The sequence below is a fragment of the Paroedura picta genome, chromosome 3, assembly GCF_049243985.1.
Source record: "Paroedura picta isolate Pp20150507F chromosome 3, Ppicta_v3.0, whole genome shotgun sequence".
In the NCBI taxonomy this organism is placed as follows: domain Eukaryota; kingdom Metazoa; phylum Chordata; class Lepidosauria; order Squamata; family Gekkonidae; genus Paroedura; species Paroedura picta.
The window spans coordinates 19,064,624-19,085,229 of record NC_135371.1 but is presented as its reverse complement, the minus strand read 5'-3'; the positions used below and the strand labels follow the sequence as shown (position 1 = coordinate 19,085,229).

Sequence of the window (20,606 nt, the reverse complement as noted above, 5' to 3'; positions counted from 1 at the left end):
GGCTGGCTGGGTGAGCTTGGGCCAGCACACAATACTCACCCTCCCCCAACTGTTAATATTTGTAGCTGACTGTTCAGTTTTTGATATTATAAGAGGTGGTGTGTAAAATCTATGCTATTCCTTAAAAATGAAATTAATTAAAAAAATTTTTTTAAAGCAAGCTTTTGAAAGACACAGTTATAAATAATTCAAAACGAGGCAATTTCAACCTGCCATCCAAAACACATCCTTGAACATTCTTTGTGAACAACCTGGGGGAAGGTATGGTATCAGGTGTGGTCTGTCATTACCAAACCCTGCAGAGTAGGGCTGTCCTTCTTCCACTGCAGTCTCCTGAAATGTTGTTTTAGGGGGTCTGAAGACCCTCAGGAATAGCATCCAGGTCAAAGTCTTGTGTGTGTATTTGTATGCAGCTGGGAGGCAGGAGGGGGGCAGGATGGACTGGTGTAGTCACATCTCCCTATTCTGAAGACTAAAGTGCCATACATGCTGATGCTATGTGTTGAACATGATGTTGAATGCTGAACGTTATTGCTATGTTCTCTAGCATTGGAGGTTTACATGTTCTCAATTGTTGCTTGTTCAAAGGTATTATGTGATCCCAATTTTGCATATTCAAAGTGATGACATTCCTTGTATCACACCACAAGTTGCAATGTAAACCACCCTGAGCCACAGGGGAGGGTGGTATATAAATGTCATAAAATAAATATTGAAAATGTTGGGAGATTCTTCAACATTTATTAATATACCCAAATATGTTGGCTTTTCACTGAAGCGAGAGTAATGCTCCATAAAACGTTTCCTACCAAATATCAGTTTGTGGTGTTAGATGCAGTTAACAGTCATTCATTCATTCATTCATTCATTCATTCATTCATTCATTCATTCATTCATTCATTCATTCATTCATTCATTCATTCATTCATTCATTCATTCATCTTATTGCCTCCACTCCCTCTGAATTGGCTTATGGTGGATTACAAAAACAGGTTCCAATACAATGCCCCCCAGATTAAAGCCCAATTAAAATCCTGTTAAAAAGCACAATATAATAGCAACATGGTGGTAAAAATAACTCCATCCGATAGCGGTACGCCCACCTAGAGGGTGATGGTGATGCAATAACTGGTCTCCACCAAAGATGTGAAAGAGTTGGTAGTGAGGGACTTCCTTGAACAGATCTATGCCCTGAAAAACTGGCCTCATCTGTAGACCTGGCGGACGAACTCCGTCTTACAAGCCCTGTGGATTGCCGAAAGCTCCTGCTTTCGGCGGCAGTGCACTCCTTCCCTCCCAACATTCAGAGCGTGGGCACCAGCAGTCCATCAAAGCCCATATAATTCTCTCAAGCTGTACTGCTCAACCGTCAATACAATAGGACGCTTCTGTGCCAGAGCCCGTGTTGTTCTCATGCAGCTGGATAAAATATTCCCCCAAAGACAAGCAATATAAATCACCATAAGAAGTGAAATCCTTAACTATACAGAATTGTGTGGACTATCAACGTACCTTGTTTGATTTATCAGCTAGACCCTGCCGGAATTAGGTCATCAGCTGGCCTTGTTTGGCCCAGATAGCGTTCACTGCCTGTATGTTTGCCTTACAGAGGACACTATCAGGTTTGATGTTTAGAGGTGTGTGTGTGTGTAGGTGTATAAAATGGCTGTGCATTTTGTCTTGTCATATTCCACTGCGGCTAGGAATCCATTCATTGCTACATTTATAGGTTTTGTATGCTATTTCCTCAATACAAAATCGTTGCACCAGGGAATGCTTGGCTATTGTGCTATATAAAGGGGGGAATCGTCTATATTGTAAAGTAGTGGATATGCTGGGTAGTATATAGAGGAAGTCAGTATTCTGTGCAGTTGGAGGGTTTGAAGATAGACGTGCTTAATTCAGAGCATAGGTTATAACATTTATACAGAACTTACTGAATACAGTTATCTCATTTCTGACTTTTTCTTTCTAGGGAGGGAAGCTAAGTGGTCTTGCTTTCCACATAGGCACGAACGGTTCAGAAGTTTAACAACCTAGGTACAGCACTGCAGCTAGGTAGTATTTTTTTTTTGTTCACATTGCGCTTAGTAGCAGAATACGGGATAACTAAAATGTAGGGTCCCTTGATAGTTGAGCTTGATATTTGCTCTTTGGAAGGGCTGTATTTGAGTGGTTAAGCACATGAGCTAGAAATTCCCATATTTAGACTTTTTCTGTGTTGCCGCTGTTTCCTGGTAAGTTAAATCCCCAACTCATGCTCTGACTTTGTGCAAAAGGGCATTTACTTCATATAAATGTTTTTAAATTCAACCCTCCCTGTGTGTTCCACAATTCTTTTGAAATGTGGTTGCGTGACTGTGTTATGTACTTTGTCAGTGATAGAACCTCCTTTTTCTTGCACATGTGCAGTAACATAACATTGGGGGCGGGGGAAGGCTAGATGTATTATAGAGAACAGCCATTTCAAAGGTCCCCCAGTCCTGCTTAGGTCACCCACTAAGAAAATGGCGGGCAATCATCAAGCTGGATATACCAGTTCATAAAATTGTTATTCAATAATTACAAAGCACACTAAATGCGTACTTAGTTAACGACAGAACCTCTCATTTGGGTGGCATATCCAGTAACATCATACCATTGTAAGAAAAAAAGCTGGATGTATCGCGGGGAAGACCTTGGTTGCTGCCATTTTCACTCCTTCTCCTTAGTCTCTAAGAAAATGGTTGGCAAAGATTCCAACCAAATCCTGATGGAAACAGTATAATATTTGCAACCGGTGAACTGAATGAAGCAATTCACAATGGTATTTTTCAATAATTATAAAGCATTCCATTATTTAAAAATGTTTAAAAGAGTGAATTGTCTTTGAAAATATTCCAGGAGCAATAGGGGAAGAGAAGAGGTAGGGGGAAATGACTAAACGATACAAGGGTGAAGTAACAAAGTCTAAAAAAAAAAGGAAAGGAACTTCATGGGTAGGTAATTGCCCAAAAAGGGCTACATAAAACCTTGCTGCCCATTTTTTTCTCAATTGCTAAAACACATAGAATAGTGATGCTTCACCCCATCTACTGGTTTTTAGCTTTCAGTCCACAAGTGCCCCAAGGTCACGTTCACACACACACTGCTACCCAGAAGTCTCTCTCCGATCCAGTATGCGTGCCTCACTTTTGCGACCCAGATGTAGAACTGCACTTTTCCTGATTGAATTGCATCTTGTTCTCATTTGCCCAGTTTTCCAGCATATTCTGATCGCATTGAACTCTATCGCTTATCTTCTTTGGCTGTTCGCTACTTCTCCCAGTTTGACGCTATCTGTAATTTTAATGAGTAGTCCCTCCACTCCCTCATCCAGATCACTAGATCATTGATAAAAATGTTGAAAAGTACTTTACAACTTTTGGTTAATTTTAGTGTCCTGGGTCTTGATATGGTGTGGCCTTCCACAAGAGTTTTCCAAAGTGTGGTGCCATTCTGTTCTAAAATAAATGCATTAGATCCCATTGACTTGGCTACGAATAGATGGCAAACATCATTGTACACAAGATGAGAGAGAAATAAAGAGCTCTTTTTCTGTTTCCTTTAGCAGTGCCCTGAAGAAGAGGACAAATGAAGGAGGGGGTCTGATAACAGGACAGATGCTGGCTTAATTCTAAAAAGAAAGGCTTTCTTCCCTCTCTGTGTTATGTGGTAATTGGTTGAGCATTTCATAAAGTGGCTTATTTCGCTTGTTCCATGTTTTAAACCTGGCCCAAATCACTGTGATTTCTGAAAATAAAAATAAAAATTACAAGCTGGTAGAAATTGCTGGAATGAAGCAACATACAATATATATCAAAATTGAATTGTGCAAGAAGCAGGTGGCTTCAGCTTTGATGTGGTTTGAAAGATTGCTTTTATGTTTTCCTCAGGGTTCTTCTGGAGGGTTAGTTGCTCATGAGTTTTAATATCCTTTGGATTCGGGGGACAAATGAAATTACAGATTTGCACTTCTTGGATGTGCTCATAGTTACAGCCGGTGGCCTTGGATGCAGGAGAAAGAGAGCAATTGGACATAATGCTAACTCCCACAAAGAGAGCTCCACTTGGGCACCAGTACTACATTTATATCTTTAACCGCTCCGCGGGAGTGGTATAAATAAAGCAGTAAGGAGGGTTGGGGTGGGCCCAGTCCGGGATGGGGAAGGGCGTCCGTTGGCCCCTTGCCCTGGACTAACAAGCGGAGGGCCCCCACTAAGGCTCCTAGCACCCGCTGTATTAAGCATACAGAAGGCTTGATTTCTAGTTTATATATATTTCTGCTGTATCATTAGTATTGCCAACCTCCAGGTAGTACCTGGAGGTCTCCTGGGATTGCAACTACTCCAGGCTACAGAGCAGATCACCCAGAGAAAATGGAAGGTAGACTCCATGGCATATTATCCCATTGAAGTTTCCTCTCTCTCCAATCCCCACCCTCCTCAGGTTCTTTCCCCATATCTCCAGGTATTTCCTAGTACCCCTTTGTATCTGGCTTTAGTACTTTGAAGGTGATCTTCACGTTTCATTTGTATTTCAGCAAACTGCATTCCAATATATATGATTGTCCATGATCACCTTTCTTAGACAGTGGAGGCAGGAATCTTGAATTGTGATTCTTCAGAGTCAAACTGCCTCCTTCCCCCCAGCCCAATTTTCATATTGTTTGTTCAGCTTTCCTATTGTTGTTTCTGGCTTTTTGTTCTTATGCATGGAGTAGCGCTATGAAATTTAGAATAATAGAAACATTCAGTCAGTGCTTAAAATTAATTGCTTATCTTCTTTTTTTTCGCTCGATAATGACTTTGTTTTGCTTTTCTTGGAAACAAAATGGTTGTGTGAAATTTCTGTGCTGTGGCCTATCTGGAACAGCAAAAGTCTTTTCTATGTGTGTGTAGCCTAAGGTGACCAGATTGTTCCACTTTTGGAGGGACATCTGGGGGCACCTGGCCAATTGTACTTATGTTGCAAGTAAAGATATATATATTACAATAATATTTTTGCGTTCTATGAAACTTCTTGTTGCTCCATATAGACCAAATTTTTAATCAAGAACCCCCCCCCTTCCCCCGGTCAATGGTGTCCCGCTTTACCAATGTTAAAATCTGGTCACCTTAGTGTAGCAAGACAGCAGATGTTGGGTGCAAAGTCTCTGAGAAGGGTGTACTACTGCAACTTTGCCCCTGTGGGCCAGATGCTTGTATGGTTAGCAGTAGCTGTGTGTTTTTGAATGGATTAGGCACTGTTTTGCCTGGCCATATGTTATGACTGGATCCATGTTGGATCAGGCCAGTGGCCAATCCAATACTCTATGTCAGGGGTAGTCAACCTGTGGTCCTCCAGATGTTCATTGACTACAATTCCCATGAGTCCCTGCCAGCAAATGCTGGCAGGGGCTCATGGGAATTGTAGTCCATGAACATCTGGAGGACCACAGGTTGACTAACCCTGCTCTATGTCACACAGTGGCCAAACCCCAGGTGCCATCAGAAGGTCCATCAGTGGGGCCAGAACTCCAGAAGCCTTCCAACTGTGGCCTCCCCAGCATCAAGAATACAGAACATCACCATGCCAGACATAGTGTTACATCTATACCTTGGGGCTAGTAGCCACGGACAGACCTCTGCTCCATATGTTTCTCCCAACTGCTCTTGAAGCAGTCTATGTTTGTATCCTCCACCAGTTCCTGTGGTAGCGAATTCCATGTGTTAATTACTCTTTGGGTGAACAAGTAATATAATTTAATTGCTAGCACCAGTTAAAGCCTTTCTCAGAATCCTTTTTATTCACAACAGTACATGGAAAGGGAAGAGAAAACCCACAGTCCTCCTGTCATGCCTTCAACGGGAGGATGTGAGGAGAGAAATATATCTGCCCAACTTAAGCAGGTTATTTGGGGGTTGGAGATTTGAACAGATTTTCATATTGATACTGTATGCTTAATGAAATCCACCTGAAAGGTTTGCTTCAAGGGATAAGGCTCATTTTGCCAATCTGGTATTGGGGCTGCTGAAGTGCACTCAACCAAGCCGTTGTTAGAAGACACACCCAGGCTGAGAACTTTTGTGCTTCCCCTTATGTTTCTGCCAGAATTATGGCAGGAGGTCGTTGATCTTCTTAGTCGTTTGCATACGAAGCTGAGAATTAGATGAGGTGGTTCTAGAGCAGTGGTCCGCAACCTTTCTGAGGCTGGGGACCGGCAGGGCATCGGGCCGCGCCCGTGCGGGCCACACCCATGCATCGGCCTGCGCCCGCGCATCGGGCCGCACACGCACATTGGCCCACGCCCGCGCATCGGGCCGCCCCCGTGCTTAGGGCCGCGCCTGCACGATGCGCGGCCCGGCCCTGATTCCCGTTCCCCACCCTCCTGCAGTAAGAAGCTTCCCGGGCCGCAAGCTTGCGGCCTGGGAAGTTTTTTACTGCTGGGGGGGCGGGGAGAGGGAGCTGCGGCCCGGCGCCATGGCCGCCGCGGCCCGGTGCAGGTTGGGGACCACTGTTCTAGAGTACAAGAGCATTGGATAAGATCTGCCACTGCTCCTGAAGGAACAGAATATGGTGATTGCTGTGGAGTTTAGTCACGTGGGTACACAAACATATGTACTCCAGTGTGACGCTAATGGTGTATTAGTTTCTAATAGTAGTCAGTGGCTGCTAACTTGGCAACAGAGCATTTTATCATGCCCCTCTTCATACCCTTTGTATTGTGTATGAAGGCTCACTTCAGGCATTATCCGAATAGTCTATTAAAATGTTTAAGAATGATGTACCCCTGCCCCCCGTAATGTCTCGCTTTTCCTTTTGATGTTTATAAAAGCTAGACAAAGGTCAGGGGGGAGGTTAATACTATACAGATCTGATTAAAATTATCTGTGCTATTTTCAAAGGTCAGGTGTGCTCGGTGAATTTTCTTAAGAGTTTATTTTATTTATTTTTGCATATGTATACATCTCAGATGCTCTTAAAGGTCACAGTGAAACCTAGTTTGTGGAGTTAAGGAAAGGAAGGCTAATACCATAATCCTTATTAAGTGGAACAAGTGGGAACCCACAAGGGTGTGTGTTGACTCCCACACTCAGTCCCCAATCTGTCCACTCTGCGGCTTTGGAGGTGGCTGCCCCAGTTGTCTGGCTACTTTACCAGGACAGCAACACCTCTCCAACCCTAGCTTTGAGGGCTCAGTGGTGATGGCAACAACAGCATCTACCCCCACTGCAAAGCTGGAGGCTGGGAGCAACCCTGGGACTGGTGGTGAAGGCTGGGAGGCCAGGAACTCTGTATGTGGAGCTAGGGACTTGTGAACACTAGGACCTGTCCCAGCTTGGTCGGATAAGTCTTCTTGCCCCATTATCAATCATCATCATTGAAGCTCCTGGCCAGCTTCACCAGGTCCACCAAAAGAAGCAGGCGATATAAATCCACTTCTGTTCTTGGGCAGACTGAAACCCTCTAATATACTTTTTACAAAATTTTCAGATTTTTCTGAAAACCATGGGGGTGACCTTAGGTTATTCACTGAACAGTTTCTCTCAGAGCTCTTTTACCCCCAAAGCAATCCTCCCTTTCAGACTGCAAATTGCATACCTTACAACACTTACTCATGAGTAAACATTCCAAATGCAGAGGCTTTTCTTAGGCGTCCTGGGTCCTAAAGGGCCAGCAAGGGGCCGTTCTTCAGAAGGCACACAGAGACTGCGCCAGGAGGCAGCATAATCCCCCCCCCCATGTCCTTTGAAGTTGAAAGAGGCCAGGACGCCAGGGCAACTCCTCTTCTACCCGGCAAACTTCTGAAACTGGCAGGAAGTTGGAGGCAGAGAGTTGAATCTTTATTAGGTTTTCCTGGCTGAGAGCTTCCTCCTGATTGGAGCTAAACTACCAGAGTGGGCCATTCCTAGCTGAGGGCTATGACATTCCCAGGGTATAGGCTTTTCCTGGCCACCCTAGGTCTCAGATTGCCAGCAAGAGGATATTTCTGGGCCTTCCACAGCACCCCTCCCTCTCCAGAAGGCACACAGAAGCTGCCCCAGGAGCAGCACCCTCCCCATTATCCTCTGACTTGAAAAAAGCCAGGAGACCAGGACAACTTACTGGCAGCACGGCATGCTCTGAGGCTGCTTCCTGTTCCACTCAGCAAATGTCTGAAACAGGCAGAAAATTGGAAGGCGAGAGCTGATCCTTAATCCTGGCTGATGGCTCTCTCCTGATTGGGGCTAAACTACCAGGGTGGGCCAATCCTGGCTGAGGGCCATCTCTTATCTCCTATTGGGGTAATATTTCCGGGGGGGGGGCAATTGGGTAGGGCAGGGATTCCCTACCAAGGGTCTGGGGACTCCTGGACATCTGCAGGCCTATTATGCATAGATGTTTTGCCTCACTTTCAATGGGCATATCTTTAACTTTCTGTGGCATGAATCTAGCTAGCATCAATTTCCCCTCCTTTTCCTGCGTTCCTTTATGTTCCTTTTCATCCAATGAACTAACACCAACATGTGTACGTAAGACCTGAGCTACAAGAATTTGAATGGAAGGTGCTAGCTGGACATTACTGCGCAGCTGCAATAGGGCAATTACATAATTAAAAAAATATTTGGATGCCACCCTTAACACATCACTAGTGACATTCCATACAAGTGCTTTTTAAAAATTGTAGCTGCAAAATAAGTACAATGGAGGAAATAAAATAGTGCATAAAGTGGGTGCAGAATCGAAAGTCAAGATTAAAGGCTTACTGCTCTGAAAATCTGCAGTAAGATGTGTGCGCGTAATGGGCCAAGGTATACAAAAGATCTTTTAGAATTTGTACCAGTCATGTTCATTAAAATTCAGGAGGGATAATAAAGCCACAAAAGCCTACAAGTATGACTCACTGAAGCATGGCTAATTACAAGAGTTTTCAAGCATGCAACCAACACTTGGCAAGAAACTGGGATTCTATTTAAATACATATTTCTGGAGAGGTTTCATCAGCAGATGAGAAGTTGTGGTCAGATAGACTCTTAGCATCGTTGTACCAGGAAAATGACCATTCTGTTGCATAAGCCTCCTATGCTGCATTGATATTTTGTTATCTTTTCTGTTGCTCTCTAATGCTATTTGCATTGATTTTGCTTTTTTTAAAAGGTAAAAGCAAGTTTCACAACGGAAAAGTCTTTAAGACAAATTGTAATGCTGTTTCAGATTCACGTTAATGTATTTTTCAATTTTTCTGTCACTGAGCATAGTGAGTGGATCTAAATATATTTTCTCTGCCCTAGATCCAGCTATGGAGGGAAAAAATCCCAGGGACAAAATTATTTCAGTGATTATAATAAATTTCTTGAATGGTGTGTAGTTATTGTTATAGGGAATCTGAGTTTTGATCTTTAAAAAAATTGTTTAGCTTTTGTAACTTTATTTATAGTAGAAAAAGATGTCTATGACTCAGAATGGGGAGAATTGGTGCAAGTCCAACATGGGTGGTGGCAGTGGTTCAAATTCTGTGCTTTGTTTTTAATTCAGGGGTTTAGATGTGCAATATTCAGAAATCCACTCCATGTTTTGTGTTTGGTTCCAGAATACCTGACTGTAGATCAAATCCCAAGTCAGCTTCACTTATGGCTCTATGCAGGGCAGATCTAATCATGCTGCTGTGAAGGTCATTGGTGGGCCTCACTCTCTTTTCTTTGCTGATGTCAGTTTTGAGTAAATGCATGTTCTATTTACTTGGGTGAATGCAGAATCTTACAGAGCTAAAGAATGGTGGAAGAATGGATGCCTAGCTTTGTTCCACCTACTATTTTTCCATCAAAAGCTGCCAGTCCTGGCAGTTCCACAGCTGGACCCTGCAATTAGAAGTGAACCTGTTTAGTGGGAAAATGGCCTTGGGTCATAATCACCAAACAAGGCCTGTTCCTAACCAGCCTGAAGTGGTAGGATTGTCAGCTCTGAAATACCTGGAGGTTTTGGGGGTGGAGTCTGACAAAGGTGGGGTTTGGGGAGGGTATAGACTTCAATGGAGTGTGATGTCATAGAGTCCAACTTCCAGTTTGGCCATTTTCTACAAAATACAAACATATTAACTTTGTTTGACAGTAATGTCATTAAAAATATGAAAAGTGCAATTGCGGGAAAAGGTCATACCTGCTGTACTTTAATTTTGTATTTTTAATTAATGTTAAATATTCAGTGGCATGTATTGCTGGAGCTACAGCCAATATGATGGAGACCTCTGTGCCATAGTCAGGCACCCGTTGCTTGTTTGACAATGCATCTACTGTTAGAATCAGATCCAAAACATAACAACCATAGCATGGTATATAAATGACTTTGAATAAATGCTTCAAGTTCTCATTACTCCAACATTAGAATGCCAATGAATATTTATGCGTGAGCTCAAAGAAAAAAAATATTTAAAAATCAGAGCAAGTAAACACCAGTTAAATATTGAAGGATTATGTAATGGACAAGAAGCTAATTGGGCTGGTTTCTGTAATCTGATAAACTTGCTCAGTTATGCAAATGGAAAGGGGAGAAAAACATATGTTGCCTGCAAGACCCTGTAATACAGGGGTAGTCAACCTGTGGTCCTCCAGATGTTCATGGACTACAATCCCCCATGGGGAATTGTAGTCCATGGACATTTGGAGGACCACAGGTTGACTACCCCTGCTGTAATATGTATAAAGACTATTCTTCACAAGTCCATATTTCTATTTGTGACTCTGGCAAATTACGTTTAGTACTTTCAGTGATGCAATAACCCTGCAGTCTTCTGCTAAAAATTTTTGTTTGCGATTATTTCTGTTAAATCAGCCTTTTGATCAGTAGTTTGCACTAATATAGCCTCAAAAGCAGGTGTGCCTAACTGTAGTAAGTTTTTAGGTAGCACATTGAATTTAGATTCCATTTCATTCAGGTGGCAACAGAATTTACCGTTGTTACTTCCCATTTAGGACATAACATGAAACCAGGGTTTAATTGAACTGTGGCTGTTGTGATACATCCAAACATGAACTAGTCCTCTAATGATGGTTGGGTAGGGTCTGTGAATTCAGTATGGTTTAGTGACAACAGTTAGTGTTCTAGGGTTTCATATGATGTCTGAATGCCTCCATCTTGGATTATTCCCTGATGTACTCTGATATACCTTGGTATGACTTGTTTCCTGACAAGTATATTCTCCAGCAGAAGAGATACCTGGCCAGAGTGAAGGAATTAGGAAACCAGCACTTGCTGAGGCAAAGTGATACTCTGTGATAAGATTTGAGTGATACTGTGGGAGCCTAATCCTGATTTCACGAAGTAGCCATAGTTAAAATAAATCACGGTTTCACAGTACAGCCATATTGGAGGTTCTGGAAATTTTGAAACCATAGACAAAACACCTGTTTTTTCTTGGGGGAAATGGAAATCTAGAGAAATTTTATATGCAATTCTTAGTTTCCTGAAGCTTGAACTTGTAGTGCTTGGTATATTTATGAAATGTAAAAGTATAAATGCCTTAGGGATAGGGATGGGCACTAGCCCATTCATGAACTAAAGTGCATGACAAATTTCGTCCAGCTCACGGTTCATGAGCTAGAGCTTCTAGCAGGTCAACCGGCATGAGCTTTAGACTAACTTTCAAGTAGTTAGAGGAGGTTTATGCCAGTTCATGAATGGATAGATTTTGAAATAGACTGTCTCCACTCAGATAAAATGTTCACCGAACTTCAAAGTAACACAGGGGGTATAATTCCCTACGCTTGAAAACACTCTCGTCAGTTTCAAACTAGTAATGCCAGTTTCAAGAGGGTCCCCCCATTTCAGTGTTCCTTTAATGCACAGAGCTTGCAAACCCCCGTACCCCCAAACCCCCACTTGCATTTGTGACTTTCTGCTTTGATATTAGTTTTTTTAAGCTTGCAATGCCAGTGGTAGGGGTATGCAATCTTTTCTCAATATTTTTCAGTTTGAATCTCTTGTACTCCTTCAAAATATCCCAATACCAGTAAAGTATTCGAATCTGGGATTTTTTTATCCTGTTTTTTTTTGGGTTTTTTTTTTGCTAATAGACCAAAGAGGGGGGAAAAAGATTGGGAAAAGCAGAAACAAAACAGATTGCTCCTACCGATCAGCTGTTTATTGAGTTTTTCAAGCTTTGTTCTACAGTCCCTTTAAACAAGGTATGTACAAGCCTGGAAAACAGCCAAGCTGGTGGGGAGCAATCTTGTGTACTCCCTTTAAATGGGAGAGCCCAAAATGAGCTGGTGGGTTGACTGCTCTCCACTGGCTCAGCTTTTTTTTTTTATCAGGCTGGCTTCTACACTCCCTTTAATTGCACCGTTTTTAGATCAGTCCTTTTAAGCTTTCAGTGGCACAGTGGCACTGGGTTTTGCTGTGAATTTTGTTTACTTAGAACTGGTTGTTCTGGGCTCAAAAATGTTCAGTTCATACTGCAGAGGTTCTCTGGTTTGACTTAGTTTTCTTTTCCTTGAATTGCTACAGTGTCATTGGGTTCTGCTGGAATTCTTCACACTGAACTTATGCTGGGCTTGCAATCCCCTTTGCTTGGATCATGATTTTTGTTGGATACTGATACATTGCATTGTTTCTGCTGTCATTTGTCATCCCCATTTCTAGGTCATAGGCTACCTTCACTATTGTTATTTGTTTGTTTGTTTAATATGCCACCGCTTTTGTCACAGCCAGCTTGTGGCTGCTCACAACAAATATTAATTACAGAGTTTAAAATCTTGTCTTTCCAAAGCATCTGTTGGGTCCTCCACTGCATGACAAGTGTTACATCCAGATTAATAAACCTGCATTTAGCCACAATACTGTTCCATTAATCCCTCGGTTTCTTCAGATGAGTAATGATAATTGTAGGCTTCCTAAAAATAGGAAGCAAGACTGGAATGGCCCTCTTGGAAGCCATGGACCAAAACTCTATTTTCCTAGCCTGGCTAACATTTGCCATATCACATGCACATTATTGTGGTTGTATCCCATTTTCCCGCCAAGGAGATCAGGGCAGTATAGATGGAATTATCCTTTTTTAAATCATCACAGTGTGATAAATTCCACTGAACAACTGTGACTTGCCAAGGAACATAGTATACATTTCAGCTATGCTGAAGCATGATGCTTGTTCTCTAAACAACAGATCCAACCTTCTCTTCACATCATTTCAGACATTACATGGGTACAAACCTTAGAATCATAGAATCATAGAATAATCATAGAATAATAGGTTGGAAGGGACCTCATGGGTCAATTGCCTGTATATTCACACGAAAGCTGTAGCCTGTCCCAAGTTTCTGAGAAGGGTGTGTAGAAGGCATCTGCCACACCCTTACTTATCAGTAAAACATCTTCATGTTTTAAAAGGTAATATACCAAGTAGCTCTGTAGCATACTGGCCCCTAGTTGATAAACAAAGGAGGACTGATATGAAGTGTAAAAAAATGTCTTCTGAAAACATCTGGATGAAGCATCTGGCTAACACAGACAAATAAAAGCTCCCCCCTACGACCAACACTAATTGGTTTAACCCACTGGGTCCCAGTAAGAGTTGAGCTGAGGCTCTCGCAATTTCTATTTTATAATGTTATTGTTATGATCTTGTGAAGTTATTATTGTTATATTGTTATTACTGTTACTGTTACCTGTTACCATATGTTAATTTATCTTTTCTTGTTTTCTGTAAACCGCCCTGAGCCCTTGGGGAGAGCGGCATATAAATATAATAAATAAATAAACAAACAAACAAATAAATAAAAATAACATTCTAGAGGAGTAGAAGGAATGAGGGTAGTTGGTCATCTTTAGTGCACCTTGGTAAAAAGGTACCTCAGGGTGGGAAGATTCAGCATCCAGCAGTTTCTCAACCAAAGTCTGGAACAGGAGGAAGGAGAGTTTCGAAATGCCATTCACAGAATACAACTCATGTAACACATCTGAGTCTGTTCACTCTAATGAAGGAAAGTGTCATCCTACCCTGGCTTCTCTTAGCAACATCATGCTGGAATTTCAATTCGGAAATGAGACATGCCATGTCACCAATAGCCACAGGCCAACCAATACTGCCTCATGCTGTTTACACAAATGACAGCTCCTGAACACTATCGGAAGAAGCACAAACCAGCCTCCAAGCCTCACCATGCAAGATCAGTATCCAAATCAGATATTAATGTCCATATGGCTCTCATAATGTCAGGGAATATTTTTCGGGTAATAAAAACATTACATTATGCAAGGCATGATTCTGATTTTGTGTGTAAAAAACATCCTAGGATGGAATCCCAAGAAGTAAGAAACAGTCCTATGAGACGGACTCTCCATTGGATATAGTGGAGGGATGGGAGCACCTAGAAGTGGATCCCTTGGACCAATCATTCTGAAATTTGGAGGGGAGTCAGGGAAGAGCCTCCCAGAGGCTGTTACTTAAACCCATACCCCCCCAGGCCCTGGGAATGGCGGAAAAGCTGAAATTCCCATTATAGGCAATGGCCACATTGACTTTAATGGGCGCCGAAGCCAAATCGGCCAGATTGGGCCCTTTGTGATTCATGAGTCCTTTGATTGGGGGGGGGGGGAGAAAACTTTCAAAGGCATGCTTTGTGGCACAACACAGAAAAACTTTTTTTTTAAATTTCTGGCATGGTCTATATGTGTGTCCACCTATTTGTTGCTCCAGGAAGTTGGCCATTAAAAAAAAGAAATTCCTGTTCCCCAGAGAGGGGGGGTGGGTGCGAGTGTGGGATGATACACAGGACTCTAACCTGTTTGAGCCTCCGTAGCTTCCCTCTGCTGGTTGCCTGATGGTTGATCTCCCTTATCTAGCGTTAAATAGGTTGGGGAATCCACTTTTTGCGATTCCCCAACTTGCGTTTTAAAATGGAGGATGTAGCCAGCCAGTTACTGCCTAGGCACTGATAGAGCTGTTCTGACCGAGCAGTGATATCAGGGCTCTCTCAGCCTCACCCACCTCATAGAGGAGAGAGGAAAGGGAAGGCACCTGTAAGCCACTTTGAGCCTCCTTCGGGTAGAGAAAAGCGGAATATAAGAACCAACTTTTCTTCTTCTTCTTCTTCTTCTTCTTCTTCTGCTGCTGCTGCTGCTGCTGCTGCTGCTACTACTACTACTACTACTACTACATTAGGGAAGCATTTCACTATATTTATCACATGCAGAAAAGCCCCTGGAGTTGTCCTATTAAGCACAGTTAGTTTTACTTATGGTTTTCCAACATAGACCTTGTGGCTTAATCCTGACTTGTTGACTTGGGAAACAGATCATTGTTTCACAAGATGTCTGAACAGGGGGATTGTGTGTTTCTAGGCACGTGGGCAGAGACATAAAGTGAGGGGCAGCGTATAAGCTGAATGAATGAATAAATATATAAACTGCCACAAATTTTCACTGCTGAAAGAATATTGTGGATTTTTGATATAATATTTTCAAAGTCACACGGATCATCTGTTAACTCACGCTGTGAGCAATGCACAATGCAAATGCATGCAGTACAAGAGCTTGCTCCCATCCAAAAGTAATGGAAACAAACACCTGCAAGATTAACTTGCACAGCTGGAGTGAAATATTTTTCTCAAGCAAATCTTATCAATCAGTGTCCCTCACTTATCCATTTTACAGCATATAGTCAGATGTCCTTTTATGCCATTGGTATGTTGTTAAAAATTATACTCCTATATGAAATAACCATAGGTTGGAAATAGGGTTGTGAGCAGCGCGTCCGAAGGGGCCGTTCCAGGCCGACGCAGCCAGTGCTGCACTGTGGAGGAGGAGGCGCGGGCGCCAGCGCACAACCCAGCGCACACATGCAGGTGTGCCGACTGGTGCGCCGGCGCCTGCATCTCCCCCTCCCTGTGGCATCGTGCTGGCTGTGTCGGCACGGAACGGCCGCTTCGGATGCCGCCGCGCACAACCCTAGTTGGAAATCTCTACTATCATTGGACTCCGGGGAATGGTAGAGGACAGGAAGGCCTGGAGGATCATTGTCCATGGGGTCGCGATGGGTCAGACACGTCTTCACACCTAACAACAACTATCATTGCAGAACAGATTAGAACATTCAGATGACTAGGAGTAAATCCGAATTTGGAAGGGCATGTCTTACTTGTCACGAGAATTTGTTACTGTTTGTGGAGTTCTACTTCCCAGCGCGACTAGAGGAGAACTCTTGTGATGGCAGAAGTAAGGAAGGTGTCTAACGTCATGAGCCACCGGGGAAATGTTTGCGATGAAAAGTGCTTGATATCATTGGAGGAAACCTATGGAGCCTGCCAGTCATGTTAGCATTCCATCCCTGCAATCCGCGGGCTCGCAGGAAGCTTCTTCTAACACTTGTCACAGTTTGATTTTGAACCTAGATACGAAGCTAATAGTTTCTAACAGTTTTTCAAGTGCCACTGAATCAAATTACTGGAGTAGAAAGGAACGGTTGACATTCTGCTTTAAAGTGACCGTAAGTCTGACCCAGTTCTGCAGTGATGGTGTCATCGCAACCGTGTCTCATTGCTGTAGGTTCTCAGATGCTGACAGGCGAAACGAGTTGCTTTAGCGCACGGCGCTCAGCTGTCATACAGAATGGTTCGCAGGTTCTTTTTATGAATGAATTGTGCAGGGGGCGTCCTTCTCTTTCCTCTTCCCCTCTCACTTCCTCTTCCCCTCTCACTTCCTAGTGCATGCCTAGGGGGTGGGGTGAGGATAGGTATGAGAAAATAAAATAATAGGTGGGTAGGGGACCTTGGTTTCAGGGGAGCAAGTTCAAGTCCTGTTCCATAAACCCAGCGGTTGGTAAGGTTAAAATAAAGGTGCAGAACTGTCTGGGAAGCTCATTGAAGGAGAAGGACCTTGATTATTTTTATACTGCCTGAGCCGAGAGATGAAATGCTGTCACCTTTCATCTTGTTCTTGTTTAGTGTCTCACATAGTTGAACATAGGCCAAGGATGCTGACTTTACCATATTTGGTGAATGAGAGCCACATATTTGAAACAAGGACCCTGGAGAGTCCCAAACTAGTTGTTTGGATAGCCCCATTCAAACTGTTCACCCTACTTTCCTAGCAACAAAATGAGTTTGCTGATCTGTAACCAGCAATCCAGTAGGTAAATTAATATCTCTCTCTGCCGTTTTCAAAATCTGTGTTCTGCATTAGAGATCACTTGCTGATTCCTGACAGCTTTGCCTTTTTTATATGTTTCCATCCTAGAATTCCAGCTTACATCTGCACAGTGTTGAAATCACGCTCCTATTCGTAATGAAGGTGAAACTAGAAGTGGGCCTGATAGTCCAATATTTGGATGCAGTATTTGGTAGTCCAATATTTGGATGGAGATTGATAGACAAAGCATCACTAACTTTGTTTAACCAAGAAATCATAGTGTTGGAAGTATCCATGTTAAATTTCTGTTCAGCTGCCACTTAAAGATTGCCAGTGAGTGGGAGCTGCTTAATGGAGGAAATGGGGGGTGAAATCCAGATGGGGTAAGGAGGCAGAATTAAAATCTAGTAATAGAAGAGTTGGCCAATATGCAAGATGTGGCTCTGTCTGCCAACAGTTGACCATTACCTGGGGCCTGGTGTCAGGGGTGGGCTTGATGAGTCTTTTTCTGAAGATGAGGAGGTCATGGTGACTAATCCTGTACAGCTCAAGATCCCAAAAGACTCTACAGTTCTTGTGTTCTCAGACACCCAGGACTCAGATAGACCTTCTGCTGAGGCTGTGACATCAAACAGGAGTTGAACATATAGGCCACAAAGGAGCCCGTCAATGAACAACTTTGCCAGGAATCCCATGGGGGCACCCTGAGAGCCCCTGAAGGGTAAGAGTCCAGAGCCTCAGATCTGGTGATAGAGTGTCTGATTGGCTGCTCAGGAACTCTCTTCCACTCAGGAGGCTTGTGATGATCAAGCTTTGTCATGAGGTTTTGCAGGATGCTGGACTAAAGCTGTAGGATTCTGGCTTCAATGATTTCCAACGAGGCGGTCCATGGGCACTATGGCAGCCATTTTGGGCTATGCTCACCATGTTATGCCAGAATTCCAAAGGTGCTCACAGGCTCAATATGGTAGGGGACCCCAGATGTATGCACTTACTTCCATGAATAGCCTCAGTCTTGCCTGTGTGATTGTGGCATTAATATCTTCACTAGAGCTTAATGTCTATCTGTCTAGATTCTGGTCTGCCTATGCTTGAAGATGCCTGATTTGCTTGAAAAGCAGTCAGATCTGGTGGGTGGAGGAAGCAGTGCAAAGCACAGTGGAAGAAGAAAAATTCATAGAGAAAAGAAGACCAAAGAAGGGGATGAGGAAACTACCCTGCAAGTCCAAGGGATATTTACAAAAAATAAAAAAGAGATTTCTGGGATTTTAACCGGAATCCCTGGATGTCTTAATCTCTTAAAGTTAAAGGTATCCCCTGTGCAAGCACCGGGTCATGTCTGACCCTTGGGGTGATACCCTCTAGCGTTTTCATGGCAGATTCAAAACGGGGTGGTTTGCCAGTGCCTTCCACAGTCATTACTGTTTTCCCCCCTGTTTACCGAAAGGATGGAAGGCTGAGTCAACCTTGAGCCGGCTGCTTGGATAGAACTCCCAGCCTCATGGGCAGAGCTTCAGGCTGAACGTCTGCTGCCTTACCACTCTGCGCCACAAGAGGCTCTCTTAATCTCACTATAGATTGAAAGCCAAATTTAGGGGAATCTGGAGATAAAGTTTTGCAATCTCAGTTTGTGACTAGTACCCTTTCTGGACAAGGTTGTACTAATGGTGTTGTGTTGCTGGTCTCTCCCTCTGTTACTGTTTGAGGAGTCTCTGCTAAGCCCAGCATGGAACTGCATGCTGGAGCTAGTATCAGCAGAGGCAAGCTATAAAAGGTTCATCTCACTACTGTCTGTTTTGAGGAACATTGTGGCTGAAAGCATGACGAGCTGTTCATGCAACAAGCAGGAGATGCATGTAGAGTTGGGAAACCCAGCACAGCATTATCAGGATGTGATGGGGCAGTCCTAGTGCTAAGGGTACCCTTAAGTTAGGAACTAGTGGAACAGCACTTAAATTAGGAACAGCACTTGCAATTTGCAGATGCTATATTAGCAGTCACTCCTGTTGACTTGGCCTGCTTAAAAATGAGCCATGGCAGTCTATACATGCAGTCTTTCTTCAACAAGTTAAGAGCAGTCCTCATTGTGGCTTCAAAGGTGAAATTACATAAATACTCTTAACATTAAAAGTTTTCTCTGAAAAAGTGAATTGCTGAAGATTAATATCATGAAAGAGGTGGGACGGAACCCAATTCAAGGCTCCCAATTCCAGCCAGTTGGCCTAGATGTCTCGATGTCACAGAAGGTCTGACAGTTTCTCTGACCTCTGTACAATATATCAGATGGGTGCATGTGGTTGGGACTCCATGGGAAAACAGGGCCAAGATAACTGGCTCTAGAGTGAAGATTTAGAGTACAAAAATTAGCCAGTATGGAAAGAGTTAACCCCCTCCTTTTACTGCATCCGTTCCAAATTGTCCCTCTTTCTTTCTGAAAAATGGCTGCAAGGGCTTTGTTAGCATGTGTGAATGTGTGTGACATGTAAGGCTGCTCTGCTGTTGTAACAGGCTGCATTTAAATGGTTCATTTTAAAAAAGAAATGCATCTTTTTTCCAAGCTGAAAAAAAAAGGATGGTAGTAGTTGTAGTCATTCAAGTCATGACTTCGTTAAGAGTTTGGGACCCCTTTAAAATCACTTAGTAGGATAAAACTCCAAAGTACCATAACTGTCAGATTGCTTTATCTAATTTATGGTATGGAGGCAATGGAATAAACAATAACACTCCATTTAGAGTTATTAGATTAGCCATTATAGAAACCGCAGAAAGTACATAAGCCTTTACTTTATGTTCACTTGAATTTGGCTATTAAGCTTTGATGGAACTTTCATTTAACCAAATGCCTTTGTTTACAACAATAAACTGGTTAACTCTTATTTCCCTCTTAAATTAAATATGGCAGCATCAATATTTGCCTACCTCATTGGTCCTTAAGTTTGCACAATCAGTTCAATTAAGGGGGTCTGATTCTGCAGAGATTTATGAATGCAGTCTTTACTGCCGTGAAACACGAAGGGAGCTGCTCACAAGTGGAAAGTTTGGTTGTTTTGCCCAGAGGTTGCCGGATTGTTGTACCTTCTCTTATAAACGTAAAATCTCCATGCATGTGCAAGAAAAGTTAAGAATTCCCCCCCAGACACATTTTAAAACAAAGTAAGCAAGACTTTTTTGCTTGCATTTAATATTTGTTGACCAGTAATGGTAAAAGTGCCTCGACCTGGAAGGCCCAGGTTAGCCCAGTCTAGTTGTATCTTGAACGCTAAGTAAGTTGGCCCTGTGGTGCAGAGTGGTAAGGCAGCAGACATGCAGTCTGAAAGCTCTGCCCATGAGGCTGGGAGTTTGATCCCAGCAGCCGGCTCAAGTTCACATGCTGAATAATGCACTTTCAATGTGCATTTGCAGCTGGATTTTCCTGTGCGAGCAGTCTCTGATTATGGGTGACCTGGGGCCTCTGTCACGTACACAGCCTTGTGCACGCAGTGTCCAGTCCCCCATCAGATGAT

The 20,606-nt window shown here is 43.0% G+C and overlaps 1 protein-coding gene across 3 annotated transcripts in view; it reads left to right on the top strand.

Moving 5' to 3' along the window:
• FHIT (fragile histidine triad diadenosine triphosphatase) overlaps positions 1 to 20,606 on the top strand; it is a 1,226,786-nt gene that overhangs the window by 16,900 nt on the left and 1,189,280 nt on the right. The window lies entirely within an intron of this gene.